This window comes from Triticum dicoccoides, chromosome 3B, assembly GCF_002162155.2.
Source record: "Triticum dicoccoides isolate Atlit2015 ecotype Zavitan chromosome 3B, WEW_v2.0, whole genome shotgun sequence".
Lineage (NCBI taxonomy): Eukaryota > Viridiplantae > Streptophyta > Magnoliopsida > Poales > Poaceae > Triticum > Triticum dicoccoides.
Window position 1 is genome coordinate 860,484,777 of NC_041385.1, and position 17,607 is coordinate 860,502,383.

Genomic DNA, 17,607 nt, shown 5'->3' on the forward strand with positions numbered 1-17,607 from the left:
TATGGCTTTGATTTTCCTAGGTTGTAGTTTGTTACATATCGTGTTAGGTTGTATTGTATAATCTGCATTATAAGTGTGGTTTCTAATGTGCTTAAGCTAGATTAATGCATCAACCTGACATGTTACAAACCTTGAGCCAGAACCTATGACATCTCATTTTAAATGGTAATCATTGTTGTTAAAATGCTACTGTTTGATTTGATACAAGTATGTGCCCCCAACTGCTGTATAGTTGTATCCATATTTGTTTTGTACAAGTATATGACGAGCTGATGAACCAGCTACATACCCACTATTTCTGCATACCCACTGCTGTATAGTCATTATGCTGCATATGTTTCCAACTCCACTATTTCTATTTTTCTTTATCACCTTATCCAACATTGTAGATTCCTGTATTGATGCATGCCAACTATGAAAAGATCTTGTATTAAGCTTTAGTTGGCTGTTAATTATGTTGTGTTAGTTGCTGACTAACAACGGCCTATGGCGACTGGGCATTAGAAACACAATTTGTCTGTATGTAATCTAACTTGCAGTGTGTGTGTGGCATGCAGGGAGGTGGTGATCAGGTGAACAACATATGCCTGGAAGACCTCTGGCCCAGCTCAACTCCATCTCCATGCACCTCGGCGAGATCGTCGGTAATGGACGCCGCCTGCCTCGTATCATTCTTTCTGGATAACATTCTAGTGTGGCAACATTTAGTAATTTACAGCTCCCTGTTCATGGTGCTATGAAAACTCTGAAAATTGGTACTTTAGTCAAATGTGCTTTCCTTTCTAAACAACTGTGCACCTCGCTGAGATCGTCTTACCTGGCATTCATTCTACTACACACTATTCAGTTATGATCTAAAAAAACACAATTCAGTTAACTTATACTTTATCTTTTAGATTTGTAGCTTCAAACCTGGAAAAATGGACATGTAGCTTCTACTTTTGAACAAAGTAAAATGCAATGCACATAGATAGACATGCATCATAGGCAGTACTTGTTTCTTAGTTAGCTCAGCGTAATCTGTTGTTTAATCCAAATTGTGTTATCAAAAGTTGTGCAGAATGTGTTCTGGTCTTGCTTCATGGATCAGTTTTCTCATAAAACTAATGTGCCTGGACAACAGTTTACTCCACTAATGTTATATCTCTCTCATTGTAGGATGGCAAGTTGTGGCAGCTGGAGCATGTCGCATAAGAGAGAGCAATGAAATCCATTGTACTGTTCCATTAAAAAAAGTACATTGTGCTGTTATGATAGTAGCAGATGTGCCATCATTTTCATATTGTATATTCCTGTGTAAGGAAATGTATTCCTGAGATGATTTTTTGTGTTATGTAAACCTGGGAGATATTTTCTTTTTGTGTTATGTAAAGCTGGGAGTTTTCCTAATTTGAATGAAATAATGTTGGATGTATGTGTGTGATTGGGCTAAAGTCTGCTTGGGCCAAACTGGACAAATAATTGGGCTGAAACAGGCCACATACCAACAAGCATCGAACAATTTCAAAAATGAAATGAAAAGTCTTACAGAAAAAAGAAATGGACTGCAAAAAGCTCGAGGGCCTCAAAAACTAACAAGGCTGAATTGTTGGGTTGGCCCATGAAGCCGATAAAAAATTGACAGAAAAATATATAAAAAGGCCGAATTGTTGGGCTCGGCCCATGTAAATCGCCGAACCGGACCGGGTTGAATCTTTTGCCACATCAACTTGCCATGCTGGATGCCTACGTGGCCTGGGGAGGTTGCTAGTGACCAAAACACCACAGTGGACATATTTTGGTCATAAACGTCTTCGACCATTCTATAAGAAAGGTCGCTATAGTCAGTTTATGACCGTCAGCTTTTGACCTTCTGTTTTTGGTCACAAAAAGGTCGCAAATGAAAAACCATGACCTTTCAGTGACCAATAGTGGTGGTCACAAGTTGACATATTTCTTATAGTGTGGCGGGGCTGTGCGGGACGACTGTCGCATGCTGGAGCCTGGTTGGTGTCGGTGCTTCCACCGATGGTCGTTCCGTGCTGCAAGCGGCAAAGGCGTTGCTGAAGCCAGCGACGCACGATGCTGAAACCAGTGATCCATCCTGCTGGAACTAGTAATCTATCGTGGTGTGACCAACGACCACTGGCGTTGCCACCCCGCAAAGAATGCGGCCATGGCGTGTTGTAGCCGGCGGTGCCAAATGTTGCGACCGGCTGCGACATATGCTACAACCACGGCTTGAAGATGCTAGACTCAACAGCTCACGGTGTTGCGACTGCCGATAGAGATGATGTCAATTTTTGTTGGAACTACTTTTTTTTTCTAGAACTGGCCCCAATTTTTGCTACCACCATCTTCGGTTTTGCTGGAACCAGCCCAATATTTTTACCACGTCTTATTTTTGTTGGAACCAGACTTTGGAGATTGTTGGATCTGTCGCATAATTTCAATCCTACCACCCGTGTTAGCTGCGAACGACATCGTTATCTCCACTGATGCTGCAACCGGGGGCGGGCAGCATCGGCGACGAACATTGTTGCGGTAGGCGCGTCGAAGCTACCTAGGATGCAACAGGGAGGCGGCGAAAAAGTTGCTACAAGCGTCGGAGCGTCGGGGGCGAGACAAACAATCGAGGGAGGCATGCCCAGCCACCGGGCATGTGGGAGAGGAACGGGCACTGCGCAACGCGGGGGGGGGGGGCGTGATGTTTTTTCCTTGTACTAGAGTGAAAGAGTCGATGTGTACAGGTGGGGAGGAGGGGAAGCAATCGAAATACTACGCACGCATGGATCCCACGGATGCATGGCCACCAGCACAAATTTGAACCACAAAACCAAATCGGTTGTGCTAATTAATCTCATTCGCCCGAGATTTATTATACAATTTGAGTGTCCTATGTGTTTGTCGCTGATGTAGGAAAACCCTATTTGCCGCTGCAGGCGCCCGTTATAGGATACTCCGGTCACTCGTCGTATACTCCTGGCGTAGCATTTCTTCGCCATCGATGATCTATGTACCTGCATCGTCACATATGTCGATAATATGCACCAAATATAGTTGAGCAACATAAAGAGATGGAGTTGGCAAAAATAGAAGCAACATATCATATGCATAAATTACAAAGTTCATCGTACCCAAAATGCCCTAACTAGAGTGATCTTCGCTAGTTGAGGAGGACAGTTTAATTACATCACAAATAAAGTTTCATCGTGCATAACTCAAAGTTTGGTCATAGTGAAGGTATGGACTAAACAGACACATTTTCATATATCATCAATCACTACAACATGTCGTGCCATCCATCCAAGTCAAGGAGATAGTCCGCGAGCGCAGTGAAAGGCTTCAGGTCGAGACACTGAGCGCCTACACGTGTTCAGACATCATCCCGCGACATTTGCCCTTCTTCGTAGAACATCTCTGTTTTTTCGAGGACCTCCTTCATGATGATTTGGGCTAGTTCACGCTCAATGTGATAGAACTTAGTTCAGGGTCGATGATCGAGGATATCTCCTAGTTTCTTTGCACATTGCAGAATATTGGCATCGCCGAATCTAGGTGACATGCGAAGGTTCTGCTGATCCCGTCTGTACTCCAGCATGTGGTGGAGGACAAAGAATCCATCAATGAGAGTACCACTCGGTTGCTGGATGCAGCAGAAGTCGGTCTTATGGACGAAGGCGGGCGCGCGGTTTCTTGTCTTCTTGAGTGTGATCTCTCCACCCCATAGGTCGTAGCTAAAGATAGCACTGTCGAGAATAGACTTGATGTGGGTGTAATCCTTTTTCTTCATCTTCTTCGATGAGTCCAAGTAAAGAGCGTAGGAGAATCGTGTGTAAAGGATGATGAGGACGACGCTCCTGTCACTGCACAAAATAGGTACAGCTCAAATTAGCCTCCACACATGCAAATGAATGATTGAAATCGAAGGAAGGATATCCGCGGATGACTTACATGGGATGATAAGGCACAAGAATCGTCTCCTTGTCCTTATTGCCAACAATGAAATCGGTGATGTAGTTACTCGCGTATTCACGGTGCTTTGGGCAGACTAAAGAAGCCCTCATGCATGATGTATGGGTCAGCGACACAGATATAAGGTATCTGCTCAATCTTGATGATGCAGTTCATGTACAGGGCAAAATGGTGGAGAAACGTAAAATCCAGCTTTTCCAAGTGAAACATATCAAAGATGTAATCAAACTGAGGGAAGAATTTTTTCGTGGGGAATGCGTTGACGTACAACCTTTGATGCGCACATTAACCACATACAACGGGTATCCTAGATTTTCGGAGGTGATCAGCTTTTCTCTCTCCATAGCACATCGTCATGAAGTCTCCTTAGATTGCCGTATATGGCCTCTACCGCTGCCTTAAGAAGGAATGGATCACCGGGGATATGGCATTTCGCCGCACCAATGATAGGTATACGGTCTTCAACCCGAGGTTGTTGAGGCGGCTGGCTCATAGAAGCAGCTTTGCATTTCCTCGGTCTCTTCCTATGCTTCTTTGCTAAGTCAGCCTATAATACGTTCATCCGCTGGCAATTCAGGCACCGACTCATCATGCTCAAACCCTGAGTACTCATACTGCTAAACCATCAATCTTCCGTCGTCATAGGCGCCAGTATTGAGATACTGTAGAGTGTCATCATCATCATCATCGATGGCATCGATATCATGCATTGCTTCTTTGACGACGGCTATATCTGTTGGAAATATGCCCTAGAGGCAATAATAAAATGGTTATTATTATATTTCCTTGTTCATGATAATTGTCTATTGTTCATGCTATAATTGTGTTATCCGGAAATCGTAATACATGTGTGAATACATAGACCACAACATGTCCCTAGTGAGCCTCTAGTTGACTAGATCGTTGATCAATAGATAGTCATGGTTTCCTGACTATGGACATTGGATGTCATTGATAACGGGATCACATCATTAGGAGAATGATGTGATGGACAAGGCCCAATAGTAAGCAAAGCACAAGATCGTGTAGTTGGTTTGCTAGAGCTTTTCTAATGTCAAGTATCATTTCCTTAGACCATGAGATCGTGTAACTCCCGGATACTGTAGGAGTGCTTTGGGTGTACCAAACGTCACAACGTAACTGGGTGACTATAAAGGTATACTACAGGTATCCCCGGAAGTGTCTGTTGGGTTGACACGGATCAAGACTGGGATTTGTCACTCCGTATGACGGAGAGGTATCTCTGGGCCCACTCGGTAATGCATCATCATAATGAGCTCAATGTGACCAAGTGGTTGGTCACGGGATCATGCATTACGGTACGAGTAAAGTGACTTATCGGTAACGAGATTGAACGAGGTATTGGGATACGGATGATCGAATCTTGGGCAAGTAACGTACCGATTGACAAAGGGAATCGTATACGAGATTACCTGAATCCTCGACATCGTGGTTCATTCGATGAGATCATCGTGGAACATGTGGGAGCCAACATGGGTATCCAAATCCCGCTGTTGGTTATTGGCCGGAGAGCTGTCTCGGTCATGTCTGCGTGATTCCTGAACCCGTAGAGTCTACACACTTAAGGTTCGGTGACGCTAGGGTTGTAGAGGTATTAGTATGCGGTAACCCAAAAGTTGTTTGGAGTCCCGGATGAGATCCCAGACGTCACGAGGAGTTCCGAAATGGTCCGGAGGTGAAGATTTGTATATAGGAAGTCCAGTTTCGGCCACCGGGAAGGTTTCGGGGGTCACCGGTATTGTACCGGGACCACCGGAAGGGTCCCGGGGGTCCACCGGGTGAGGGCACCTATCCCGGAGGGCCACATGGGCTGAATTAGGAAGGGAACCAGCCCCTGGTGGGCTGGTGCACCCACCTTGGGCCTCCCCCTGCGCCTAGGGTTGGAAACCCTAGGGGTGGGGGCGCCCCACTTGACTTGGGGGGCAGGTCCCCTCCTTGGCTGCCCCCCCCCCCTTGAGATTAGATCTCTAGCCCCCCCCAGGGCCCCTATATAAAGACGGGGGGAGGGAGGGCAGCCGCACCCTAGTCCATGGCGCCTCCCTCTCCCCCCGTAACACCTCTCCCGCTCGGTGAGCTTCACGAAGCCCTGCCGAGATCGTCGCTACTTCCACCACCACGCCATCGTGCTATTGGATCTCCATCAACCTCTTCTTCCCCCTTGCTGGATCAAGAAGCAGGAGACGTCTTCCCCAACCGTACGTGTGTTGAACGCGGAGGTGCCGTCCGTTCGGCACTAGGATCTTCGGTGATTTGGATCACGACGAGTACGACTCCCTCAACCCCGTTCTCTTGAACACTTCCGCTCGCGATCTACAAGGGTATGTAGATGCACTCCTCTCTCTCGTTGCTAGATGACTCCATAGATTGATCTTGGTGAAGCGTAGAATTTTTTTATTTTCTGCAATGTTCCCCAACAGTGGCATCATGAGCTAGGTCTATGCGTAGTTTCTATGCACGAGTAGAACACAATTTTGTTGTGGGTGTAGATTTTGTCAATTTACTTGCCACTACTAGTCTTATCTTGTTTCGGCGGCATCGTGGAATGAAGCGGCCCGGACCGACCTTACACGTACGCTTACGTGAGACAGGTTCCACCGACTGACATGCACTAGTTGCATAAGGTGGCTAGCGGGTGTCTGTCTCTCCCACTTTAGTCGGATTGGATTCGATGAAAAGGGTCCATATGAAGGGTAAATAGAAATTGGCATATCACGTTGTGGTCTTGACGTAGGTAAGAAACGTTCTTGCTAGAACCCTATTGCAGCCACGTAAAAACATGCAACAACAATTAGAGGACGTCTAACTTGTTTTTGCAGCATATGCCTTGTGATGTGATATGGCCAAAATGATGTGATGAATGAATTATATGTTATGTATGAGATTGATCATGTTCTTGTAATAGGAATCACGACTTGCATGTAGATGAGTATGACAACCGGCAGGAGCCATAGGAGTTGTCTTTATTTATTGTATGATCCGCCTGTCACTGAATAAGACGATGTAATTACTTTACTTCTTAGCTAAACCGTTAGCCATAGTAGTAGAAGTAATAGTTGGCGAACAACTTCATGAAGACACGATGATGGAGATCATGATGATGGAGATCATGGTGTCATGCCGTTGGAGAAGATGATCATGGCGCCTCGAAGATGGATATCAAAGGAGCAATATGATATTGGCCATATCATGTCACTATTTGATTGCATGCGATGTTTATCATGTTTTCGCATCTTATTTGCTTAGAACGACGGTAGTAAATAAAATGATCCCTCATAACAATTTCAAGAAAGTGTTCCCCCTAACTGTGCGTCGTTGCGAAAGTTCGTTGTTTCGAAGCACCACGTGGTGATCGGGTGTGATAGATCATAACGTTCACATACAACGGGTGTAAGCCATATTTACACATGCAAAAACACTTATGTTGACTTGACGAGCCTAGCATGTACAAGACATGGCCTCGGAACACAAGAGACCGAAAGGTCGAACATGAGTCGTATAGAAGATACTATCAACATGGAGATGTTCACCGATGATGACTAGTCCATCTCACTTGATGATCGGACACGGCCTGGTTAACTCGGATCATGTATCACTTAGATGACTAGAGGGATGCCTAATCTGAGTGGGAGTTCATTAAATAATTTGATTAGATGAACTTAATTATCATGAACTTAGTCTAGAAACCTTTGCAAAATGTCTTGTAGATCAAATGGCCCATGCTCATGTCAACCTCAACTTCAACGCGTTCCTAGAGTAAACCAAGCTGAAAGATGATGGCAGCAACTATACGGACTGGGTCCGGAACCTGAGGATCATCCTCATAGCTGCCAAGAAAGCATATGTTCTAGAAGCACCGCTAGGTGAAGCACCCGTCCCAGCGAACCAAGACGTTATAAACGCTTGGCAGTCGCGTGTTGATGATTACTCCCTCGTTCAGTGCGGCATGCTTTACAGCTTAGAACCGGGGCTCCAAAAGCGTTTTGAGCAACACGGAGCATATGAGATGTTCGAAGATCTGAAAATGGTTTTCCAAGCTCATGCCCGGGTTGAGAGATATGAAGTCTCCGACAAGTTCTACAGTTGTAAGATGGAGGAAAATAGTTCTGTCAGTGAGCACATACTCAAGATGTCTGGGTTGCACAACCGCTTGTCCCAGCTGGACATTAACCTCCTAGACGAGGCGGTCATTTACAGAATCCTTCAGTCACTCCCACCTAGCTACAAGAGCTTTGTGATGAACTACAATATGCAGGGGATGGTGAAAACTATTCCTGAAATATTTTCAATGCTGAAATCAGCGGAGGTGGAAATCAAAAAGGAACATCAAGTGTTGATGGTCAATAAAACCACTAGTTTCAAGAAAGACAAGGGTAAAAAGAACTTCAAGAAGGACGGCAATGGAGTTGACGCGCCCGGTAAGCCAGTTGCCGGGAAGAAGCCAAAGAATGGACCCAAGTCTGAGACTGAGTGCTTTTATTGCAAAGGGAACGGTCACTCGAAGCGGAAATGCCCCAAGTACTTCGCGGATAAGAAGGCCGGCAACACAAAAGGTATATGTGATATACATGTTATTGATGTGTACCTTACCAGTACTCGTAGTAGCTCCTGGGTATTTGATATCGGTGCGGTTGCTCATATTTGTAACTCAAAACAGGAGCTGCGGAATAAGCGGAGACCGGCGAAGGACGAGGTGACGATGCGCGTGGGGAATGGTTCCAAGGTCGATGTGATCGCCGTCGGCACGTGATACGTCTCCAACGTATCTATAATTTTTTATTGTTCCATACTATATTATTATCTGTTTTGAATGATTATGGGCTTTATTATACACTTTTATATTACTTTTGGGACTAACCTATTAACCGGAGGCCCTGCCCATATTGCTGTTTTATGGCCTGTTTCAGTATTTCGAAGAAAAGGAATATCAAATGGAGTCCAAACGGAATGAAACCTTCGGCAACGTGATTTTTTGAAAGAATATCATCCTGGAGACGTGGACTTCATGTCAGAAGATACTCGAGGACTCCACGAGATAGGAGGGCGCGCCCCCCTGTCTCGTGGGCCCCTCGAACACCCCCCGACTGATTTCTTTCGCCTATATAGTCCCATGTACCCTAAAAACATCCACAGAGAAGATAGATCGGGAGTTCCGCCGCCGCAAGCCTCTGTAGCCACCAAAAACCTCTCGGGAGCCCTTCCCGACACCCTACCGGAGGGGGGATCCATCACCGGTGGCCATCTTCATCATCCCGACGCTCTCCATGACGAGGAGGGAGTAGTTCACCCTCGAAGCTGAGAGTATGTACCAGTAGCTATGTGTTTGATCTCTCTCTCTCGTGTTCTCTCGCGTGTTCCCTCTATGGCACGATCTTGATGTATCCCGAGCTTTGCTATTGTAGTTGGATCTTATGATGTTTCTCTCCCTCTACACTCTTGTGATGAATTGAGTTTTCCCTTTGAAGTTTTCTTGTAAGCAATGATGATTGCATTTTACCAAAAAGCTAGAGGTTGCTCAAAATTGTCAATGTACTGGGCTACTAAACTTGTTTGTTGTATCTTTTTTAGAAGTTCTACAGCTTCATGTACATTTGCTTAAGAGAATCTATCGGCTACCATATTTTTGAGCTAGTTAGACACCCTCCCCTGAACAAGTCCTGTAGCCAAATTAACCAACTGTTCATTACGGGTCCCTGACTTGTCTCTACTACAAAAAAACGTAATTTCCCCTCCAATAAGGCTACATCTATGTAAGTTATAAATGTAAACTTACGTTCTTTCTTCACTCAACCAATCAGCCTCCCCCTGATTTTAATGGGATGGACCAGGCGTGTTTTTTCTTCCAATTAAATTTTGCCAAGCCGTCCCACACGTAAAATTACGTTAGAAGTCTGCGTAGATGTAGCAAAGCTCATTTTCCATCTCCCGTCTTTCGTCCCGAACTGCCCCACCCTTCGTCAAACCTCCTCCTACGACCCCCCACACCTCCACCGATTATCTTTCCTCCTTCCACCAGTTTTCTCTCCTATCAGGTTGGATACGTCTGATTCTCTTAATTAATCCAATAATTAATTGCTCCCGATCTTATTTGAGATAACCCATAGTAAAGGCGGTGATCGATCACATCTTTTCGATGCTATTTGAATGACTGTGAGTAAAGACAGTGATACGGTCACATCTTTTTGATCTTATATGTGTGAATTGGGAGTAAATCTTCTCTAGGTACAAATCTATATATAAAGATAACATCATGTATTCTTCTGGACGCCAAAACATAAACAAGAAAAAGAAGCTTGCATTGATCTTATGGAGCGGAAAACTATTCTTCTTTCCCTTTTTGTGCTTTTGCAGCTAGGAAATTCTACTCATGCTGGTACGAAATTGTTCTCCCATTCCCTATGTATGATTCCTTTCCAATGCCACCCAGAGTAAATTAGTATTATCAGCTGACCTGCATGGATTTCCTTATAACTTTCTCAATTTGGACTTGTTTTAATGATGTATATTCGTGTCTACAGAAATGTGTGAAGTGCACGTTCCTTACTCCAGCATTATGTGCATAGAATTAGGTTGCCAGAATGCCTGCCGAGATTCCTGGGGAGATCACACCAAGAAAGCTTATTGTGTACCTGTCAACGCTTCCCTTTGGAGTTGTCATTGCATAGTATGCAATGACTAGAATTTTTCTACTCCATCATGTTGAACAATGTACAATGATGTGATGCAGTAATAAAATATTCGTGCAAGATGCATTTGAGAATCTATATTGAGCATACATTTTTGGTGCACTTGTGATTTGATTTCATTTTGTTTACTGTTATCTTAGGTTTGATGATTTTGTGTTTGCATTATTTGTGCTCGTAAGTTGTGAAATAACCGTTTGTAACACGAATGAACAAAACTTACTATATCTGCACTCCTAGCTCTGGAGCTCCAAGGATAGCCCTTTCTTGGCACAAAACTAGACCCAATTTTCGTCGTTATCGCTTGTGCAACCGTCCTCTTTATTCCTTAGTCAGCGGGTGCTCTCAACTTTTCGTCTTTCTTACGGTCCTCACTGTGCCATCGCATCAACTTGGCATGCTCTCTGTTTCTGAACAGACGTTTAAACCGTGGTATTATAGGAGCATAGCACATCACCTTCGCAGAAACCCTCTTCCAGGGGGCTCGTCGTCAACATCACCAGGGTCATCTCGTCTGATCTTATACCGTAATGCACCGCATACCGGGCATGCGTTCAGATCATTGTACGCATCGCGGTATAGGATGCAGTCATTAGGGCATGCATGTATCTTCTGTACCTCCAATCCTAGAGGGCATACGACCTTCTTTGCTGCGTATGTACTATCAGGCAATTCGTTATTCTTTGCAGCTTCTTCTTCAATATTTTCAGTAGCTTCTCAAATCCTTTGTCAGGCACAACATTCTCTGCCTTCACTGCAGCAATTCCAGTACGGTACCGAGGTTTGTGTTGCCATCTTCGCAATTGGGGTACAACCCTTTTTGTGATCCTCTAACATGCCATTGAACTTCAGCTTCTCCTTTTGACTTTCGCATTGCGTCCTTGCATCAACAATGACCCGGCGGAGATCATCATCATCGGGCACATCGTCTGGTTCCTCTTGATCTTCAGCAGCTTCCCCCATTGCAGCATCATTGGGCACATCATCTGGTTCCTCTTGATCTTCAGCAGCTTCCCCCGTTGCAGGATCACCGTATTCAGAGGGCACATAGTTATCATCGTCCTCTTCTTCTTCGTCGTCTTCCATCATAACCCCTATTTTTCCGTACCTCGTCCAAACATTATAGTGTGGTATGAAACCATTGTAAAGCAGGTGAGTGTGAAAGATTTTCCGGTCAGAGTAAGACTTTGTATTCCCACATTTAGGGCATGGACAACACATAAAACCATTCTGCTTGTTTGCCTCAGCCACTTCGAGAAAATTATGCACGCCCTTAATGTACTCGGAGGTGTGTCTGTCAGCGTACATCCATTGCCGGTTCATCTACGTGCATTATATATAATTAAGTGTGTCAAAAACCATTACAGAACATCATGAATAGATAATTAAGTGACCAAATTAATAGAAGTTCATCATCATATTAAAACCAAAGTACATACATAGTTCTCATCTAACAACATAAAGCTCTCCAGAGCATCTAAATTAATTAAACCATACGTTGAAACTATGTAAAACATTTCAATGCGAAAACAAATGCGATCATAACCGCAACCAAGGTAACAATTAATCCAACGGCATAATGATACCAAGCCTCGGTATGAATGGCATATTTTCTAATCTTTCTAATCTTCAAGCGCATTGCATCCATCTTGATCTTGTGATCATCGACGACATCCGCAACATGCAACTCCAATATCATCTTCTCCTCCTCACTTTTTTTTATTTTTTCCTTCAAGAAATTATTTTCTTCTTCAACTAAATTTAACCTCTCGACAATAGGGTCGGTTGGAATTTCCAGTTCACATACCTCCTAGATAAATAAAATCTATGTCACGTTGGTTGGCATAATTTTCATAAACAATAAATGAAGCAATAGTTATAAAGATAATATATACCTCATCTGAATCATAGACAGGACGAGGGCCGACGGGGGCGGATACCAAAACCATCGCACTATATAATAACAAGCAATAAAATAGTAAGAAAATTAGACAAGTATCTATCTAAAGCAAGATTTTTTTTCCAGAAAGAAGATAAGAACAAGAGGCTCACCACGGTGGTGCCGGCGACGAGATCGGCGCGGACGATCGACGACAGTGAAGACGGGGACGGGGCGTGACGGGCCGCTAATATAAACCTAGACAAATCTCGGGAAAAATAGAGTTCGGAGGTCGTGTTTCGAGAGAAGAAAGCTTAACTAGTGTGGCTCGGGCATTTCATCGAACACCTCAAGTGCATAGGAGGTGAGCTAGAGGACCACAAAGCCCTCCCCTCCCCGGCCAGAGAAAAACAGAGCAGTGGAGTGCTCTGCTCGTGGGCGAGGGGTATATATAGGCACCTCAATGGTCCCGGTTCGTGGCATGAACCGGGACTAAAGGATAGCCAGTTGTCCCGGTTCGAGCCACCAACCGGGACCAATGGTGGTGGGCCAGGAGCTAGGCCCATTGGTCCCGGTTCGTCCCATCAACCAGGACCAAAAGGTCCAGACGAACCGGGACCAATGGCCCACGTGGTCCGGCCGGCCCCCTGGGCTCACGAACCGGGACCAATGCCCCCATGGGGCCCGGTTCTGGACTGAACCGGAACTAATGGGCTGACCCGGCCTGAACCAAAGCCCTCTTTTCTACTAGTGGCAGATGACTGATGACCAGGCTTGAATACCCAAATGCTTATCAAACGATTGAAAAGTCCCCTTTGAGACGCTGTTATCTGCGGTAGAGCAATGGAGTTTTGTAGCAAAAACAATGCAACTACTTAACCACGGAAGAGGAAAAAGGTTAAAGTGATACAACTAGAGTTCTATAGAGAACTGCCAATGTCGTTGGCAAATAAAGTGAAGCAAAAGAAGTATCCCTAGTTATGCAAATGAATTGTCTGATCCATTAATTAAGCAGAAGAGAGTTGTCTAGTTAATTAACACAAAATCAAGCAAAAATCATCACAAACCGACGAGCGGCATTCACACAATACCCTCCACACACATTAACACAGAGGGTCTCGCCAAGATGGCACGGTGTCATCGCCATCACTGACTGCAACCAGATTAACCAATTTGATAAATAGACCTTCATCCTATAGTGACTGTATACAGTATTTGTTAGAACAAAGTTAAAGAAGCTACCACACTTGTTCTAGAAGGCTATAAGTTCTCACATTAATTGGATATTTGATAAACAAAGAGGCAGAACAACACAGCTTATTATGGTGTCGCAGATGCCGCAGGGGGAGGGTGGACGGGGCGGATTTGGCGGTGCTACGGGTGGACGCTGAATTGACGCAAGCTCGACTGATTGGTGCACACACCAATAATGATGGAGCAGTTGCTTGCAAGGTGAAAAAGCTTAACTTTAAGATGAGCAGCTGACTGATGGCCAGGTTTGAATTTTCAAATGTTTATCAAATGATAGAATAGTCCACTTTGAGATGCTCTCATCTGCAGTAGAGCAATGGAGTTTTGTAGCAAAAACAATTCAACTACTTTATCATGGAAGGGAAAAAAGGTAAAAGTAATACAAACAGAGTTCTACAGAGAACTGCCAATGTCGCTGACAAATACAGTGGAGCAAGAAAGTGTCACTAGTTACGCAAATGAATTGTCTTCTGTTGGAATAATCGAAACACATGGTAGTTATGCATGATTAGTACAAAGGGTGATCAACTTTGCCGGTTCATTAGTTTAGGTAAGTTTGAGAGTGCTGCGGTTAGGTGTTAATATTGGCTTGCCTCAAGGTCATGTACGTACGAGTACTAGTCTGTGATGGTTAGGTAGCGTGTCGTGATAGGACAAGTAGTCCGTATAGGTTTGGAGAAAGGAGTCCAAGGTCGGTGGCGTGAGTCAGGTTGTGCGTGTATATAAGCACAGCCAAGGCTATGAGATTTGTAACATCATGAGTTGACAGAAAATAGAAATAAAGAGGAAGAAAAAAGGCACGACAAGGACCCTTTGGCTATCAGTTTTTGTGTGCGCGTGTGTTCGTGTGATTTTATGTGATCGATCCTGTGGGCGAATTTCCAACATCTTCTTTATTAATTAAGCAGAAGAGAGTTGTCCAGTTAATTAGCACAAATCAAGCAAAAATCATTGCAAACCGATCAGCGACATTTACGCAGCTTAACATAGAGGGCCTCCCCAAGATCGCACGGAGTCATCTTCATCTCTGACTGCAACCAGATTAACCAAGTTGATAAATATACATTCATCCTAAACTGACTGTATACAATATTTATTAGAACAAAGTTAAAGAAGCTACCACACTTGTTCTAGAAAGCTAGAAGTTCTCACATTAATTGCATATTTGAAAAACAAAGAGGCAGATCTACACAGCTTATTATGGTGTTGCAGACGCCCTTGTACAGTCATACGCATGCAGCTATTCTCATGTTTAGTTTCTGTAGCCACTGCAACCGCATAGGCCCAATGTTGCGTCGTCCACAGCGCCCAAGCGCTCTCGCCTCAGGATGGCAATGGGTCGGTTTTGGATCGGGTTGAACAATAACAAATCCATATCCATATCCATGAAGATAGTCTTTGCCCGCCCATGAAAAAATCCATGGGTGATAAATTGTGTCCATGTCCAAATCCGATGGATATACATATCCACTGGATATCCATTGGGTCCTCTCAAGACATATAAATAAGACTTAAGACACTATTAACATAAACTCTTCCATTCTTCACCTGATGGCAGGCTAGACTTCACTTATGGTAAATCAACATCCAGTAACAACCTAAGATCATTTAGTATTTTTCTAACAGATGAGAATGACGAGTCATTTAAGAAGGAGATAAAAATAAGGGAAGGGGCGTTGCAGTATGTTACGGAGGGGATTGACTATCAACTTATAAAAGTTACGATGGGGATTGTGTAATTTCTTATGCATGTTTTAGATTAAAAAAAGTGTAAAATTGCAGTGGGACATGTAAACGTGGGGCAGAGATAGCAAATTTTTTCCCATTAAGTCATACTATCGGGTCGGGTTTGGGTATATCCATGGGTACAATATTATACCCATGCCCTACCCACAAACAATCGGGTCGGGTTTGGACGCTGCCCCTGGACACAAAAGCATATCCAAACTCTATCCATTTGGGTCGGATATCCATGGATATCCATGTCCATGGATAAAATTGCCATCCTTACTCTCGCCGATGCCTCACACTACACGCTGGGTCTCTTCATTGACTGTAGCTGCAGCTACGCCACGCCATAGCCAGCAGCCTACGATGTCTTGCGCCCATGTCTCGCGCAGCACGCTTGCCTTGTGTTGCCGAAGTTGTGCCTCTTCACAGCCTGTATCAGTGGCTCGCCCCTACGCTTTGCCAAGTAGCTGGTAGCCTACTGACGCCCCGCGCTACCGTCGACCCTAGCTCGGCCACTGGGCGAGCTTGCCGCCAAGCATGCGGCCGGGTTGTGAACCCACTGGCGCGCATGACAGACGCTTGTGGTGGCTCTTCTGATCCTGCTACAACTAGGACACCTGAGCGGTCGGGCATCTCAATCGTGACTGATTCACCTGTGTTGAAATATATTTCCCATCTTTCTTCCTTTGTTCATATTTTTCGATGAGTTGATTGAAGCATGAATCGATATATGGTATCAGAGCCAAGAGATCTTGAGTTAAATAAAATGATAATGTGGCCTACATCGATCCCACGGCTAACGACTAAAATAGCCTCGACGTGAGGGGTTGTTGAAATATATTGCCATCTCGCTCCATCAATTCGGACTTTCGAATGAGTTGGCTAGAGCATGAATTCAATAATCTAATAATTGAGGAGAGTGTGGTGATGGTGTTCCCAATCATAGTCCCCGCCCAGCCCTACATAGCTGTCGGAGGCGACTGTTGGGGCTGCCACTGAACTTGCTCTCTCTTGGAGGTAGACAAAGGGGTAGAAGAAGATAGTTTTCTGGTGACTAATAGCCTCAGGCACGCATGCGTAGCCGCAACACCATGCTGGCCACTAACAGCATGAGCCACGCGACTTGGCATTCAGCGAACGAGCCCACAAACCAACTACTTCCTTTGGTCCTTTTTATTCTGCATATGAGAATTGTCTGAAGTCAAACTTCGTAATGTTTGACCATATTTATATAAGGAAGTATTAAAATCTAAAGTGCTAAATTTATATAATATATGAAAACTAAAAGGATGACGCATCTAATGTTGTTGATTTCACATTCTGAATGTTGGTATTTTTTTCTATAAACTTGGTCAAAGTTTATGAGGTTTGACTTCAGACAAATTTTACATGCGAACTTGAAAGGACCGAATGAAGTACTAGCTAACTACATGCATGCAACACTCAGGTGCTTGATGGGAACGCAACGGAACCGCTAATCCACCTAGCTAGTTAGCGGCTGTACCACCACGCCATACACACATGCGCACACACGCACACACGTGGTCATGACCCAGCCCCGCGGACCCGACCTGACGCGCTCACGCCGGTCTGCACCGCCACGGACCCGACTTCGCGCACTGACGCCGGTCACCACAGTGCTTTGTCATGGTTTTTTTTTTCCAACAATCACCCCTAAAGCCGTGACCTAGAGGAGGGCCGGCCCAACGTCAGTGAGGAGCGCTTTCTCCTCCTCTGCCTTCTTCGGCTTCCGGCAGTCCTTCCGGAAGTGGCCGCGCACACCGCAGTTGTAACACTGGCCGCGCCGCCTCACTCCGCCCGAAGGCGTGCTGCTGCCGCCGTCGTCATTGTGGTCGAGGCCGCCGCGTGCTGACGGCTCCGTGCTCACTGGGCCGCCTGGAGCATCAACTGGTCGCCTTGTTGCTGCGCCTCCTCAAGACAAGATCGACTACCGCCAATGATCTTGTGGAGACTGGCTGAAAATCACATCCCCTGGCCGGGCTGTAAGCCCAGGAAGACTTTTTGGAGATGCGGTGAGATCCATCTTTAATTGCTTCTGGCGCCGCTTCTTCTTCCTCTCAACTGTCTCTT

The 17,607-nt window shown here is 45.0% G+C and overlaps 1 long non-coding RNA gene across 1 annotated transcript; it reads left to right on the top strand.

Annotated features, from left to right (window-relative positions):
• The first annotated feature begins 10,236 nt into the window (after window positions 1–10,236).
• On the top strand, window positions 10,237–10,736 carry LOC119282749. The gene is made up of 2 exons (XR_005138853.1): window positions 10,237–10,345; window positions 10,491–10,736. It is a non-coding gene; the product is annotated as an uncharacterized LOC119282749 (long non-coding RNA).
• Window positions 10,737–17,607: the final 6,871 nt, after the last annotated feature.